The sequence below is a fragment of the Buteo buteo genome, chromosome 10 (assembly GCF_964188355.1).
Source record: "Buteo buteo chromosome 10, bButBut1.hap1.1, whole genome shotgun sequence".
In the NCBI taxonomy this organism is placed as follows: domain Eukaryota; kingdom Metazoa; phylum Chordata; class Aves; order Accipitriformes; family Accipitridae; genus Buteo; species Buteo buteo.
Window position 1 is genome coordinate 4,244,800 of NC_134180.1, and position 16,793 is coordinate 4,261,592.

At 44.9% G+C, this 16,793-nt stretch overlaps 1 protein-coding gene across 3 annotated transcripts in view; it reads right to left on the reverse strand.

The window, feature by feature from the left end:
• The window catches only part of RFX2 (regulatory factor X2), a 62,404-nt gene extending 45,611 nt beyond the window's left edge, over nt 1–16,793 (reverse strand). For 2 of the 3 annotated variants that reach the window (XM_075038119.1, XM_075038118.1), the window contains exon 1: nt 16,653–16,793. The gene's annotated coding sequence lies outside the window, so the exon portion shown is untranslated. Of the gene's footprint in view, nt 1–14,973; nt 14,995–16,652 lie in introns of those variants that run through there. The other variant, XM_075038120.1, reaches the window with a different exon arrangement.

The window sequence follows — 16,793 nt, forward strand, 5'->3', positions numbered from 1 at the left end:
TGGTGACCCTCCTGTATCGAAAGTAGTTACCAGAACGACCCTTTACACTAGAGGAGGAAGGTGCTGCTAAGGACACCAAGGCCTCAGAACAACATATTTTTCACCTGCAGGAAGACTCCAAAGGCAGGAGAAGGAAGTGGCAGCACACCGCTGGAAGCCCTGGAAGGAAAGGCTGCTGACAGGCAGAGCCCAGCACTCTTCCAGCTCAGTGACATTTTTGAGTAATTACAAAACCTTAAGATCCATTATAATGTTAATTTGCTGGCTACTTGTTGTGGAGAAGTGTAATTAGATGTTTTGTAGCTACGATGCAGACTGGAAGGAATGCTAAGAATGCCTCCGCTTGCAAACTAAGCAACAGCAGGAAGACCAGGAGCTGGAACAGAAAGGACCATCCACACACCTTTAGAGCCTGGGAAGGAGTCCAGATAGAGAACATGTCCTGGTATCAGAAGGTCCTGGCATTAGAGCCCCTCTTCAGATGCAGAAGGCTCCACTGCAGTCAAAACACAAGCTGCCAAGCAATGACAATGTTCAGCCAAGCCACCAGCTAGCAAGCAATGAGAAGGTCAGGCATGCTTTGCTTTACAAAGTTACACACTCCTCCTCTACACGTGCATCGGATCAGGGACTAGAAGGGTACCGCTCTGTATCACACCTCGCATCGCCATGTTGCACACAAAGAAATTAGTATTTGCCTCAACTGAGAGTATCCTACTGATTTATGTCACCATCTTAATTCAAGTTTTCAGGCTAAATGTTTCCTCCAAGACAGGCCAGCCAGAAAATGTTTCGTTTTCAAACTAGGAGCTATTTCCTGGGTTGGGGCTGCACTCCTAAGTAAGGATAGTGGGCTACAGCTGAGGATGACAAAACCTTTTCAAATTAAAATGAATCTCTTCATACACAATGGCTCTGCCCATTTCACAATTAAGAGAAGCAATAATTGTGTTTTTTGGTGGGTTTGTTTTGTTTTTTTTTAACACTGATATCACAGCACATTTGGAACCAGAATCAGACATAATTTCATTTCTGAAACACACCTATTAAAAGGACTGCCAGATTTGATATAATCTCCCCCCCGCAAAATCAATTGATTAATTGAAAACTAAATTGGAGTCCCTAAAGCTTTGTAACAGTAAATTTCATGTAACAGTTCTGTAATTTGCAGGTGGAATTACAAAAAAGTACTCATTTGCAGTCTAACGCAAGTACCTAGTTACTCTGCAAAATAATATTTTTAAGCCATCAATAGTACCTAAATTATTCAGGGCTGGAAAAAACAAATCCATGTCCTCTAGAAAGGAAAGCCATCAGCTGCTGGGAACAAAGTAACTATTCTCCTAAGGCCAAATAATCAGCAAAGCAAATACTAGTAGAAAAGTGCAGCACCATTAGCAAAGAGAAAAGTTTTCTAGGAACACTCTTGCAGTCAAAAAGTGTTCTGTAACAGAGCAAGTTTTACATGATACAGTATTTTACAAAGGAGCAGAAAAGGCAGAGTGAGAAGCAATATCCTAAGCATCACCATTTATTTTCTCCTGAGTGATTGCATGGGACAGTGAATCGACCTGACAAAGTGAGTGACCGTGAGGCTCAGCGCTTGGGACACCTGCTTATTCTTTTTTTCATAGATTTTTCACATGGCAACAGCCTGCCACACTCGTTCAGTCAGGCAGAGTTTAAATGGCAAGAGGTCCCCTCCAAACAGGACAGAGGGTCTCCCCTCTGCCACTCCATCACCGAAACAGCATACGCTGTGCTCTTGTGTTCATCTCACCATGATAACCTGCATGGTCTCGGTCCCTCGCCTGTAAGAATTGCACAGATTTTAATTCTTAAATCATATGAATGAGATGATAGTTATAGAGGACGAATCAGGGCTCTTCTGCCAGGTTCCTGAAGGACGGTGGAACTCTCTTGGCTGCCCAGATGTTTGCAAATTCACACAAAGAGCCTAATTAACAGTGCAAGGATTAACAAAACTTGTTATTGTTATAAGCAAGGTCAACCTCCCTCACATTGACACCACAGCCGACTTTTGTATCAAAGCTGCAAAAGCCAGGAGCAGCTATTTTCCTTCTGGAACAACTAAGGAGGTGAGAGGATGTGTCCGAGCTGTAGCACCTGGACACCTGTGCCTCCAGGAGCACCCGTTGAACACTGCGGTTTTGAGCACCCTCCAGAACCGCCTGAAGCATCAACCCATTCTGTTTTTTTGCAAAAAGCACAGTGCAAGAAACATGGAATTGCTCTGAACCATCACCAGCAACTTTTCTCCCTTATTCTGCTGCAAAGAACAATGAAGATTTGTCATTACATGAAGTAGAGGGAGATCAGTCTGAGACACTAAGAGCCAAGAGCCTGCTCTTCTGTGTGGGCTGTGAAGCTTTCAATGGATTTTTCTGTAAGAGAGATTGCACAGGTGGCTTGACTAAATCACCTCAAACTGATTCGCCTGTCTGAGCTGCACAGCTTCAAAAGCATCAGAGGAATCAGTCAGCATTCATACCTTCCAGTGGTATTGGGGATTCACTTCTTAAATTATGAATTGTTTAGCTATCGACCCATTACCGCTCTCTCTTAATTTTCCTTTCATTGACTGAATTGCATAAACCTGTCTTTAAAAAGAAAGCCAGAAGATGGGATTGAGTGCACCCTCAGCAAGTTTGCCGATGACACCAAGCTGCGTGGTGCGGTCGATGTGCTGGGGGGAAGGGATGCCATCCAGGGAGACCTGGACAGGCTGGAGAGGTCGGCCCGTGCAAACCTCATGAAGTTCAACAAAGCCAAGTGCGAGGTCCTGCACGTGGGTCGGGGCAATCTGAAGCACAAATACAGGCTGGGGGATGAAGGGATGGAGAGCAGCCCTGAGGAGAAGGACTTGGGGGTGTTGGTTGATGAGAAGCTCAACATGACCCAGCAACATGCGCTCACGGACCAGAAAGCCAACCGTATCCTGGGCTGCACCAAAAGCAGCGTGGCCAGCAGGTCAAGGGAGGGCATTCTCCCCCTCTACTCCGCTCTCCTAAGACCCCACCTGCAGTACTGCGTCCAGCTCTGGGGTCCCCAACATAAGAGGGACATGGACCTGTTGGAGCGGGTCCAGAAGAGGGCCACCAAGACGATCAGAAGGCTGGAGTACCTCTCCTGTGAAGACAGGCTGAGAGAATTGGGGTTGTTCAGCCTGGAGAAGAAAAGGCTCCAGGGAGACCTTCTAGCAGCCTTCCAGTACCTAAAGGGGCCTACAAGAAAGCCAGAGAGAGACTTTTTATGTGGGCATGTAGTGACAGAACAAGGGGTAATGGCTTTAAACTGAAAGAGGGTAAATTTAGATTAGTGATAAGGAAGAAATTCTTCACTATGAGGGTGGTAAGACACTGGAACAGGTTGCCCAGAGAAGTTGTGGATGCCCCGTCCCTGGAAGAGTTCAAGGCCAGGTTGGATGGGGCTTTGAGCAACCTGGTCTAGTGGAAGGTGTCCCCGCCCACGGACCCAAACCATTCGATGATTCTATTAAGATACAAGCTAACACTAATCTCACCATTCCATAGGTCTAATCCACTGTTTGCAGCATGCTTCCCCAAAGAGACAAAGAAGAAAAAAAAGACATTTATGAAGCGGAGAGAGGACAGATCAAGGAGCATTAACTATGGATGAGTTTTGGCACTGTCAAATGAAACATCAGTTTATTCTGTTACTTGAAGTATTGGGACTGGGGTTTCTAAAACATCCATACTCGGCCCTTTCCTACTCCCTGACTCATAGCTCTCTCATGGGCTATGATCTGTAGGTATTTATGAGCCAAACGTGCTTCGAACAACTCAAAGCATTTTAGAAAAAGCTTCCAATACCTCTGGAGAGCCTCAGATCAGCAGGTAGCCAGTAAAGACCATTGCACTGCCAATTTTAAAAGCAGAATGATTTGTTCTCTTAAAAAACAGTTAACCTTTTCAGGGGCTCCTTTATTTACCGAGAAAAGATTCGGATGGGGAATAGAGGGAAGAGTTTCTTCAGTGCAGCCAGATGGAATTCCAAATCCAGACAGTTTAGTCAGGGAGCTAAGGGGAAGATGTCAAAACATGCTTTCCATTAACGTAATAGCACAAAACACAACTGGTTTAAAATACTATATACAAACAATTACTGTTCTGCTAACAGAATCTTTGCCAATACCAGTGATTTTATAACCATAGTTAGTTTAAACCAACAGCAACAGAGTTGTAAGTCAGCAATATGGTATTTTATTCTTAAATATTTGCTTGGGATGCTACTTGACATCAGATTTCAGTCAAAATAAACTTCAGCAAAGTCAAAATAAACTTTAGGAAGTGATATGTTAAATGATCCCATCTGCCTGTTTCAAAGGCAAAAAGTAGATTTTGTTAATCCTGAATTTTCAGTTCAATCTTCCAGGACAGAATGGTCAGCTTCTGTTCTTGTTCAGCAAGTTGTAAATCAGAAGTGCATGGGTTTAGTTCAGTGGTATAGGTCAGAGTAGTACATACAATCAACACATTAACACCAGTTTTTAAAAATCAAGTATGACAATTTTCTTAGTGGTAAAGTTCTACTTTCTGCAGATGGAGGGGAAAAAGAAAACACCATCATCTTCTCTATATCTGCACTTATGTTGCTCAGGCAAAAAGCACTCCAGTAGAAATAATGCACATTGTTCAGCTGAGCATTCACATCAGATTTTTTTTTTTCTCCCACAATCGCTATATGCCAAAAAAGTCAGCTAGCTCACCCTCCAACACTGATATGAAACTACAGAGGGATCTTTCAAAGATACAAGTCAAGAAACGGACTCAAAGAAGTACTACAAGCAGCTTATATTAAGTTCACAAGAGACATTGTTGTCTCTAGGAAAGAGGCAGTTACAGCAACAATGCCAGAAGCCAGTTGCAAAGAGAAAAAAAAAATTAAAACAAAATTGTTTGCAGCCTTGAACTTCTGCGAGTGTATGCACACGTGTCCAAGGAAGAACGTTGTTTGTGCTTCTGCAGTGGGAAAACACTGACTGTTGTTATAAACTCGTACAACAGTATCAGTACAGAGATTAGATTACCTTCCAAAATAGGTTTTCAACACACTATTGTCTCAAAGGAATAAGACACTCAACTCGCTGTACCCCGCTGAGTAAGATTTCTGGGGGGCGAAGAGGGGGGCAGGCTTTTAAAATTAAAATCCTATGTTATTACATTATTGGACCATATTATTGCATACCTTCTTTAACTGATCAGCATATGCTACTGCTGATTTGGGGGAAATTTATGCTTCCAGGGAATAGGCAGTAGCTCAACCATTACCTTTCTGATGCAAGAAAATTAGTAAAATTTTTATAAACCTGATAGAGAAGAAGGTATAAAAATTATTGCAGAGAGGCTACAGGCTATCAGTTCTTACCAACTTTCAATTCACTGTTAGTCTAGGATGGCTATAAGCCAGAAGTGTAAAGTAGAAATTAATCCATAGACAATTTACTTTTCTCCAGCAGAAATACTGCATAATGTTGTGGCTAATCATGTAATTCAATCCTCATATATGAAGAAAGCAGTTAGAAATCAGGAGATGCATTCAAAATGTTCACCGTGGAACTTTTTGTTGTCCAACATCACAATATAAATTCAACCAAGTAGCTGCCAAAATGAAAGCTATCACAAAAATTCCTTAATGATAGACTAAGAAGAGACTCATCACCAAAGTATTAAGTAATTCTTCAGGGAACATGAATAAGGATTGCAATGTATGATGTATTAATTTAGTTATTTGGTGGCATTTAAGAAAAAAAGCTTGAGTTTTAGGGACCTGAGGTTAGAATACAGCTGGAAAAATTCAATCCACGACATAAATTGTCTCTTGAAATGTGCAAAGAGAGGGAGTGTCACTGAAACTATTCTGTGTTTCTCATTGGGTACTGCAAACAGAGCAACATGGAACAACAGAGTTTAGCTCTTCATCTTCTCAAATATTTTGTTCCAAAATTCACTTTTTGACAGCACTCTACATGTGTGTTCACTTGGATTGTAAAACAGACTGAAGAATGATAGTGGAGTCACTTCAGCAAGAAACCCCCCAATCCCCCTTTTCCCCCCAAAAAAACATTTCTTCAATTAAATAATTTTTCCAGGGGTTGGTTAGTTGTTTTCCCTCTCTCAGTATATCAGGACCAAAACATGGCTCTCAGCATGGTTTCTGCATCTCCACCAGCCAGCGCCCTGCAGAAGGGAGAGCAAACTGGGGGAGGAAAATCCACCAGGTAGGTGCTTCTCCTGGAAGACCATTCCCATGCACATCCAGGGGAGCAAACAGAAGCCAGCAACTGCATCGAAGTTGCATCTTATGCTTCTCATAAGAGGACACAGAGCAGCCAGAGCCGTGCAGCATGCATCCCTGTTCTCTGTGTCCAGAGGGTAAAAGGCAAGTGCCTCTGCACAAAGCATTCTGAGAGGGCATGAAGCAGAGCGATGATCATAGAATCATTTAGGTTGGAAAAGACCTTTAATAATGACACCATCCAAAAAATGCATATGTGATTTTGATCAGCGAGTAAAGCAGCAATCACTTGAGGATTTCAAAGCACTTTACAAATATTAATCCTTACAAGTCTACCCATCTCAACTTTCTGGCTCCTGGAAAAAAGGCAGGTATTGAATTTTTCCCTAATGGAAAATGGAAATGAAAGCACAGAGCAAATAAAGCAGGGTTTCCCAAACAGACTCAGATACCAATAGACTTGGATTCTGGATCAGAAAAAGATGGGACTTGCTATATCAGAGATTAATTTATGCCTCAGAGCACAGTCCCGCAGGACAGTCTACGGTGGCACGGACACCCCAGCGAGGACTGGGTCCGGAGGCAAGGAGGTGTATCAGAAATGTGGAATAAACATCCTTCAGCATGGCGTTCTCGTGGAACTACACTCTATCATAATGTATCTCTATGTACATATACAGGTATATTTATATATGTATGTGTGTATATATATAAAAAAAATAAAATACACATGCATTTCCACATACACAGATACGGATATAGCCCCAGGGCCTGCATAAACATACAGAGAGCTTTTATTGTGACAGACAAACCCTCACATGTTTTGACATTAAAATGTCTCCTTTCAGTCCCCATCAAAGATTTGATGATTAGTCCTTTTTACAAATGAGATACAAAGACAGAGCTTGCATAGTACCTGTGGAGCTAAAGACAAAGTACATTTCCCTACAGGGCAGTAGTAGGGGACTTAAAAATTCCTCAGCATTACAATAAGGCAGATCATGTTTTTATGAGTGATCGTATCCATGAAAAAGATGCAGAAAAGTAGCTGGTCAGCAGCTTGTACTTAGGAAAGACTTACCCTGCAATCCTCTACCCTGCTCAGTTGTAATCCACCATGACAATAGATACAGTGGAATAAACAGAAAGGCAATGCCTGGCCTACAGTTGTGCATGTTCTGTCCGCACGCCTTGCTAAGAATCAGAATACCGACTCCCAAAAATCAACTCTAATAATTAGGCGTTTGTAGTTTGTTTATTAAGCACCAACATGACAGCTCGCACGTCATGCTTTTCCTCTGTGAAGGCACAGGAGGGTGTTTGCTCTCAGTGAAGTTGATCTCTAAAAGGGTTACATATCTTAAATAGCCTAAAGATCCTTTAGGTGAGGGCACATCGGGCTCTTCCCTAGTAACGCAAGGCTGTGGCGACAGCTCTTCCCAACAGTACGGAGATGACGCAGCAGCAGCAGCTGATGAGGCATCACACTGGAATGCCTTGGATGGGGACTGCAGAGGAGGTTTCTGTGAGGGATAAAACACCGCTGCCAGCACAAAATAATTAACCCCCATCTTTGGCGTAAGACGATCTTTGCTCTGCCTCTCCCATGAAACCACTGCGAGCATGTTGGGGCAGAGAGGGTAACAGGTCATCGGGGTACATGGGCTTCCTGGCACTGTAACAGCTCAAACAATCATGGTTTTTAACTGACATTATCTAATGAATCTAAAAGAAGCTATTTCTACTTAGTGCCTCTACCTCAAGAAAGACTAAATAATGAACTGACTCAAAATTTCAGTGGCCAGGTAGACCTCTGGGAATACACAGTTTATTAAGTGTTACAGAAATGTTGACTGCACTTTTTATCTAAAGACAAGTTGGGGTTTTCTGTTGTTTTTCCTTTGGTTTTGGTTTGTTTCTTTTTTTTTTTTTTCTTTTTTTCTTTTTTTTTTTTAAAGATTTTAAAATTCTGAGCAGCATCCAGATTGGGAAGAATGAAAATGTGGAAAATAGCAGTGATAAGAATCAAAAAGCACTTTTGCTGCTCCAGTATAATTTGAAACATGAATTATCTGGCTTACAACTCCTTACCTTACACAATTATCTCTAATGGTTGCAGCGTACAAGACAATACCCTGAAATTTAAAGAAGTCCATTTATTAGCACAGCAAGCAGCATTTCTAACCATCTAAGTGCCTCCTGCCTGCCAGTGGCTCCTATCTGGTGAATATTATCTGATCATGGTGTTGGGAGCAATCTTATGGAAACTACCATAGTAAATGCTATTCCTAAAGGAAAACATTGACACCAACAGATCCCTAGGCTAAGCCACGAGTAGGAACAACCTTTGCTTTTGCAATGCCCAGCTCAAGTGAGAGTGCTGCAGGTTTCCAGCCTCCGCAGGTGAATGTAACAGAGCTGTTGTCCAAAACATGAAGGGTGAATTTTGTATTTACAGTTTGCAGGAAGGTAATTAATATAGAAAAAACTGCATTACGAGTTCAAACAACTGTGGAGGATGGGTAGCCTGCAGGTAAGCCCCAGTTTCTTCAAGGGTTTTAGGACCTGGGTGAGGGATATTTCACTTTCCTGGTGGGTGCAAGTCTTCTGAACAATGGTGCACATCTATCGTATTAGGAAGAATAAATATTTGCTAGGAAGAAGGAAGCACTGAAGATTAGCTTGGTGACCAGAAGCCATTATTTCTCTTATTATCTGTACCTATTAAAGAAAAATTTCCTCCCATGATTGGTCATTTAAGGTCATGAATATTTGAAAAGATCTGCATTTCATCTTCTTTTGGGGGGAAGAGGGTGGGGGTTTAAACAGCATATAAAATATTTTCTTTAAATGCAGAGACTGAAGATAAATTAGACAGAACTAGTCCATGTGCACTTATTCACATCTACCCCCTCATTTCACAGCCCAGAGGTGGATTTCAAGTTGTTTTTTTGACTGTACCATCCAAGACAGCTCAGGGGAGGAGAAAGAAGGAGAAAGATATCCTTGCACAGACCAGCGAGGCGACACCACTGATAAACAATGTACCTACACCAGACTGAGAGGTTGGTCTTATCTTGGAACTTGCTTCCTCCCCGCTTTCTGCAAGCTTCGTCTTATCAGAGGCTATGCAAAAAATTCTCTTTACCGCCCAAACAAGAACACAGTTTGCGTAAGAGAAAATAGGAGACTACTGCCTGCTGTCCAGAAAGGCCCCAGATCTGGCTGCACCAACTGGAATATCCAGCCCTGTGCAGAATCCGGCCATCAACCTTGCTTCCCATAAGCATCCCCCGGCTGTATGGAGATGGGCCATTTGTCCACTTAATCACACACATCTCCAGATGCCTTCTGCTTCCCTTCTCCAGCGGTAGCGTGGGTTGCAGCAGACTGAAAAGGTTTGGCCGAGCCGTGAAGAACAGGCATGCTCTCCCGTGGGAGGCAGCAATACGCTGCTTGGTAAGGACAGGCTGCCTTCTCCAGCCCTGCTTTGTCCAGGTGGAGACTCAGTTCTGTCCTCAGACACTGGTGAAACCTCTCCCACCACAGCCATGAGGCGACAGGCAGAGGAATGGCATTTGCATTTGGAGTTACTGTCCCTATGCCTTGTTAGCCAGTCCCACAGCCTCATTTATATGCCAAGTAAAGGATACTTAAGAAATTGTCTAGTTGTGAAATTGTCCATTACCAGCAAGGAAAGCCCTCTGAACCCATCCTAGGCACAAGAAGCACTAATCCAACCCACACATCATCAAGCACTGGTTCAGCTCAGGATCAGATCCTGGAGAAAGGCAACCAGGCAAAAGAAAAAGGCCTTTTCACATGAGGCGATTAGAGCTTCACTACATCAGCGTCTAGTCCAAGCAATCCTCCATGCAAAAGCTATCATCAGATGCAACATGCTCAGATCGTCTAGACTGTGCCACTCCAGAAGACGTATGCATCCACCATAAATAACCTTTCCAAATCAAGTGAGTAGAATAACTTCAAGCAGTGTTGTATTCAGGCCATCACTGCACCACATTGTAGGTCTGCTGGATGTCTATACAGGATAACAATAAAAATTAAATGCTCAGTGCCCTGTTTTCTCTAATCACTGTAGCACTGTTTCAGGGGAAAAAAAAAAAAAAAAAAAAAAAGAAGCCCTTGTAAAGTGTCCCACTGTCTACCTGCTCAGCTACACACAGGCAGGCCTGTCTATGGGTTTTACCTGTCAGCATGAGGTTCCTTTTTCTAAAATCTGCTGAACTCCCAGCATCCCAGATACCCTCCACCAGAGATTAGAAGAAACAGAATAACAGAATAACTAATAATTCCCCAAACAAGGTGAATGTTTGATCAGCTGTGTGTTAAGCCAGAAATTATCCAGAATAGTTCCATGGTTGTCATGGTGGCAACGGGATCTTAAGCTGATACTAAAGAATAGTCTCACAATGACTTACTAGGTGGCAGCTAAGGAAATTGCTTATTATGCTTAGGTTGTTTGCTTATAATCATTCCACCCGCACCTCTTCCTTTCTCTCTACTTCCCTGTTTCTTGTCAGTCTTAGCTAGTGACATCTCCAAAAGAAGCAACATCCTTAATTATGGGCTCAGTTCAGTGGGGCCTTTGCCGTGCATTAACCTCAAAGAACCACCAACCACGTAATCCCAGACAAACTTCTAGATAACTGGTGCATCACCGCATACATTCGGTATTGATTTCATCCTAGCGCTTCCCAATGAGTTGGGCACTTACAAAACTCAGCTATGGAGACAGAACCATCTTTCTTCACTCCCAGATTCACTCATGCTATGTGGACTTTACAAGGATTCACTCATCCATAACACACCTGCAAAGGAGATGCGCGCAGGTTTGCAGCACGCGTCTGCTGGTGCGTGCGAGCATGGGTTCAGTTCCCGATGGGAAAGGCAAAATGCGTGCTCCAAAGCTGCTTGGGAGAAAAGTAAATCCAGCCATGAACCTCTTCTCTAGAAGGGATGGGGAAAATATAATTTCGCATGCAAACATCTCCATCTGTGTACAACACCAAGAGCCACTCGGTGGCTAAGAGAGGAGGCAGCAGGATTGGAGGCACGTCTCCTGCCCCAGACCCTAGAGCTTGCTGCCACGTACCACAGTACAACACAAATCCTTTCCTATGAGGACAGCTGAGCAGGCAACGTATTGGAAACCTTGACCCACACTGAATTTCTCCCAGCAGAACAGCGTCAGCTGGCAAGGGCGCAGAAAGGAAACACACCCTTCGGCACTATGTACGGTAGCAGAAGTCACGGCATAGATGCAGCAAGCAACAGAAAAGTGCTTTTATCAGCTCAGCTTGGGCTGTCCCGAGAGGCAGGACAACTCCTGAAGAGCAGGTGCTGATCGCCATGGACAGACGCTGCTACATGCATCTTGGACACGGTGGCATCCACAGAAGCCTTCTTGCCTCCCGCTTGTGCTTTGTTTCTGGTTGTGTCCTGCATTTTCTTTGTAAGGCTTAGAGACTTTGTAAAAACTAGTGCTGCCCTGAAGAAGTCTGAACATGAAGTCACTCTGCCACAGAAGACAGGGACGTGTCTCAAACTGCTGGTCTTCATCCTAGCCTACATGCAGGTACCTGCTGTTGTTTCTCCTCATCCACATTCAGATATTCCCACATGTAAAGCCAGAGAAGAACTACCTCAAACAGAAAAAAATCATTTGTGGAGACTGGACGGTCATAGTATGCATCAGTGAACTACATGATGCAGCAATGAGGAATATCGCTGCAGTCAATGCAATTATTTCTCCTGTTGGCTTCTTGCTAGAGACACTGAGGATTTCCTTCAGCAGAGTATTGATTTGTGACAAGAAAACAAAGAATCTGATTTTTTTTTTTGCATTTGCTTTATATAAAGTCATCATTGGCACAGCATTCTGTGACCCCCGTTTCTTTGAAAGCAACTGCAATGTTCAAGTGTTAATCTCTTTCAAAGCTTTATCTCTATGTTTGTACTATGCTGAGACTTCTTCAGTATTTATTAAGTTCAGAAAAAGAAATTCCTAATTTCTTAATAGAAATCTAATTTAGGAAAAAAAGCAAGCTTATCAATTGCCTTTAAATTACTTTTCAAATGGCTCCATTTGGCACTTCTACAGCTCTCAACTCGGGTGTAATACCAGATCAACAAAACAAAACAGTTTATAAACCTGTGTTTGGGAGGACTCTTGCTTCTCTTGCAATTTAAAATACTCCTTGTAAATCCTTGCTGGATAGATACTGCCTAACTCCCCAGTGTCATAAGTAAGCAGGAACAGCATCGGAAGAGGAAGATTTTTGCATTCATTGACATGAAATCATGTCTATCCGTAACTATATATTGTTTTAACAAGTCAGCTAAATCAAGGAAATTTAAACTTTTCTAGTCCTTGTATTTTAGCTGGGTGAAATGCAGACATAGCCATCTTCCATAAAAAGATGACCCAAAAAGAAGGTGGGTTTGGTTTTTTTCCCTTTCCCCACCAACTGGAAACAGTTTGTGTACTGATGTGCCCTGAAATAATTTCCTCCATGCTTTCTGTGTTAAGAAAAGTGATTGTCTGTAGGTAGTGCTCCATATGAAAGGATTCCTCTTTGTTCAGTCTATTAAGGGGTACACGGCTTGCGCTGAAGAAATGTTTTGTCATCTATTTATGTACTTATGGCATAATTAGTTCATATGCAACTTAGATGGAAACAGCCTAACATGAGAAAGCCAGCACATTCTTAGACAATAAGGTGGATTTGTGAATGCGTGAACACAGGAATAAAGAACTGCCAGTCCAAATAAGACAAAATACTGAGTCTCAAAGCGCAGATTACAGAAAGAAACCTTGCATATGTTTCAAATATCAGAAACATAATCCCGGATCACGGAGCTGCATGCACTGACACAGGGGGAGGTTAGGCGCTCCTCTCTGCAGCACCCACGGCAAGCCCTGGCACGCTGGTCAGGGCAGCGCTTTGCTCCAGCTGGCAGGCGTCCAGACATTAACTGCGCTGGCATTTGTTTCGAGGGAGGGAAAGAGGGGAAAACTTGGTTTAAATATAACTCGGCAGCCTCCAGCAGAAACTTTGGCTGCGAAGCTGAGCGGTAAGATACGCCTGTTGAATCAGCACTGCCCTCCTTGTGCTGTGACTCTGCATGCCGCAGGACGCTTTTAGCTCTTGAGTACTAAAACTGAACAAGGAAAATATGCTAGAATATGTTAAAACAGCTATGTTTACAGGCCTGTATTAAAAGCAAAAACATGTTGTGATTAAACATAACAGCTGTCAATGCTCTGAGGTGTTACAAGCGTGAGACTATTTAAAGACAATGACTGGCGCCATCTATTTTACTGCGATCGAGCTAGGAAAAGCTGCAGTTATTAACCACTGACTGAGGCTTTACATTTATGGCAGCCCTGAAGAAGTTGTCACAGAGAGGGTAACAAGTACAGAGGTGACTTAGTGGCAATGAATACTCTCCACTGGAGAATTTACCCCAAGAGATAGCCAGGACACATGACATCAGTGGCACCGGCTGCTCATGTCTTCATCAATTATAGCCTTAAATTTCAGATTTACACAGGCAAAAATATACAGAAAGCATGTTTTTAGTGTACCTCCACATACCTAACACACGTTTTAACAGCTACTCTCTCAAGACTGCACTCAGCCTTAAGTCTTGAGATGGGCAACCCCTTCCCTCCCTCCCACCCCTGCTGCAGGGGGGGACTCAATGGGACACATGGTGCCAAGTCCCTTGATGAAGATCAGCCTCCATTTATATGCCAAACTACAAATTTATAAGCCAAATCTACAAATTTATCTGCCAAACCTACAAACTTATATGCCAAACTGACAAAATGCTCTCTCTGAGAGGGCAGATCTGATGCTAAAGGAGAATTTGCTGCACTGGGCCATGGCCATGGCACCCAGCACGTTGCCTGCACATCTCACACCCTCTCCGGTTGCTGTAGCACAGCGTTGGGATTTCGCGCTCACTCGGACCCTTCCACAGCAAACAGAGCTGGCACGCAGGGCCCCAGGACAGGGACACGGTACTATGAGAGGAATTCATGAGATGCAAATGGCACAGCAGGGAAATGCAAAGCAGGGACTGTCTGTGGGAGTCCCATGTGAAGTCTGATGGACCTGGCTCTTGTGTTCCTCTGTGGCAGCAGATGCTCTTACCAGCACCCACAAATGCATTGGGATCATTCCCTGTTTTGCAGAAAGCAAGCTGGGATCATTCCCCATTTTGCAGAGAGCAAGTGGGGACAAAGAAATTCCAGTTGTCAACCCCTCGCTTGCTTTTGTGTGCACTTTCACCCTTAAGGCCAAGATCCCGCAGCTACCTGAGAACCCAGATTCCATTTAAAAAGATGAGTATTTCCAAACCTCACTGGTACAGGAACAGCTTTGAGAACATGAACTCTAAAGGCTTAAAAAAAAACCGACCCAGAGCATGCCCACACCTTTCTGCAGATGCAAAACATCTCACAAAATTCAAATAAATTTCATGTCCCTTGGGACAGCAATATTGAGAGGTAAAGAACCAGTTGATGTGCTGGGTTTTTTTAAAGTACACAGTAAGATTTTCAAAATGAAACAACGAGCATCACTGTCAGAGCCACCACGTCCCAGTCCTGATGTCAGATATCCAACACCCACAGTTTGTTCCTACAGTGTGCTTTTTCCTCACCTGACTTCAGCCATCTAGAAGTCAAACTTTGCTCATCCTGGACTCCCCCAACAGAGAAAGATACCTTCAGAGGCTGGTTCAACCCATCTTGAATTAGGTAACCATGAGAGGACCATCCAAGATGCCTTCCCTTCCACAGACTGCCTTCCACTAGACGTGTAACTTCAAAACAAAACCCGAGATAAGACTGAATTCATCTTAAACTGACTGAAGCAAACTCACACCAAACAGTCAAACAGCACAGGCAAAGAAGAAACTCCAGCCTTTGGGAGCTTAAGGTTTATATTTTGAGACTGATTTTTTTTTCTTTTTTTAAGCCGGCAATTTACTCTCTATTCTCAACTGATTTGTAACCGAGATAGAGAGTTGAAAAGTTTGGGCAGAAGCAGACAAAAAAAGCCTTGACTAACAAATGAATCTGAAGCTGAGCACGGTCGGTTTAAGGATATTCCAAGTGCAAAAACATAAAGTAGATTTAATAAAATTATTATTTATTCCACTTTGCTCTTTAATTAGAAAGATTTGCTTCCTTCAATAGCAAAGCCAACCCCCCCCCCCCACTTTAGAGTAGTATCTAAGTAAAAAGAATGGAAAGATTTAATCAGACTGCAGGCACTCACACTTGAAATAGGCACATACACAAAATCTGCTTTAACAGGAGACAAGTCTTGTTTCACAACACACTTTATTCAAAACAAACAGGAGAAACCAAGTCAAGAATAGACGGCAGATGCTTAAAAATAGGTCTTATTGCAATTTTTCGCTCGTTTCTAAGACCAACAAGAAAGCAAGTGCTGGGATTTCAGAGCTCTGGCAAACTATAGGGATGAGCTGGAGTTGAAACCAACCCCCCCACTCCCCCCAGTAAGACTAGGAGAAACGCCCGGGGGAAAACGGAGACACCACCAGGGGTACGCAAGCTTCCTAACGGGAGGGCAGAGGGGCCGGCCGGCCCGTCTCCCCCCTTTCCCGACCCCCCCCCCAGCACTTCCAAGCTCCCACCGGGGCGGGAGCGGGGTTGGGACACGGCCCCGGAGCCCGCCGGGGTTTGTAGCAACCGAGGTTTCTTCCGAACCTGATGCTCAGAAGACGGAGTTAAAGGAAAATACGAACCGGGGAACAAGTTCGTTACAGCGGGAGGGGTGCCGTGGCCGTGTCCCCCCCCACCCCGCCCCGGGTCGCCACGCGGTTTGGATCCCCGTTCCCCGGGCGGGGACCGGCACCGGAGGGCGGGGGAGGAAGGCGGGGGGGGAGGAGGAGGAGGAGGAGGGAAGGAGGAGAGGGGGGGGTGTCGCCTCCCCCCCCCGCTCCGCCCGGGTGCGGTGCCGCTCCCAACTTCCCGGGGGCGGCGCGGGGAGCGCCCTCAGCCCCGGGCGGCACCGAGGGGCGGCGGACCCCGGGGAAACGAAACCTTGCGGCCGGGACGGGGCGGAGAAGCGCAGCCGGGGGGGGGGGGGGTGGTGGGAGGTGTGTGTGTGTGTGTGTGGTGGTGGAGGGGGTCCCCGCCGTCCCTTACCGCCCTCCGCGGAGGCCGCGAAGCTCCTCACCACCCCCCCCCCTCCACCTCACCACAGGTCCCCTCAGCGGGCGGGACCCCCGCGGCCGGGCTTCCCCCCCCCCCCCGCCCCGTGGTCCACCATCCCCGTCCCGCCCGGCGGGTCACCGCGGCCCCCGCTCACCTGCCCTCCCCGCCGGGCGCCGCGGGCCGCGCTGGGCTCCGGCCGCCGGGGCCGCGCGTTGCTCCCGTTGGCAAGTAACAGTCTCCAGGGCTACGGTCACTATGGCGCCTGGCGCCGGGTCTCGAGGCAACTGTTGCTACC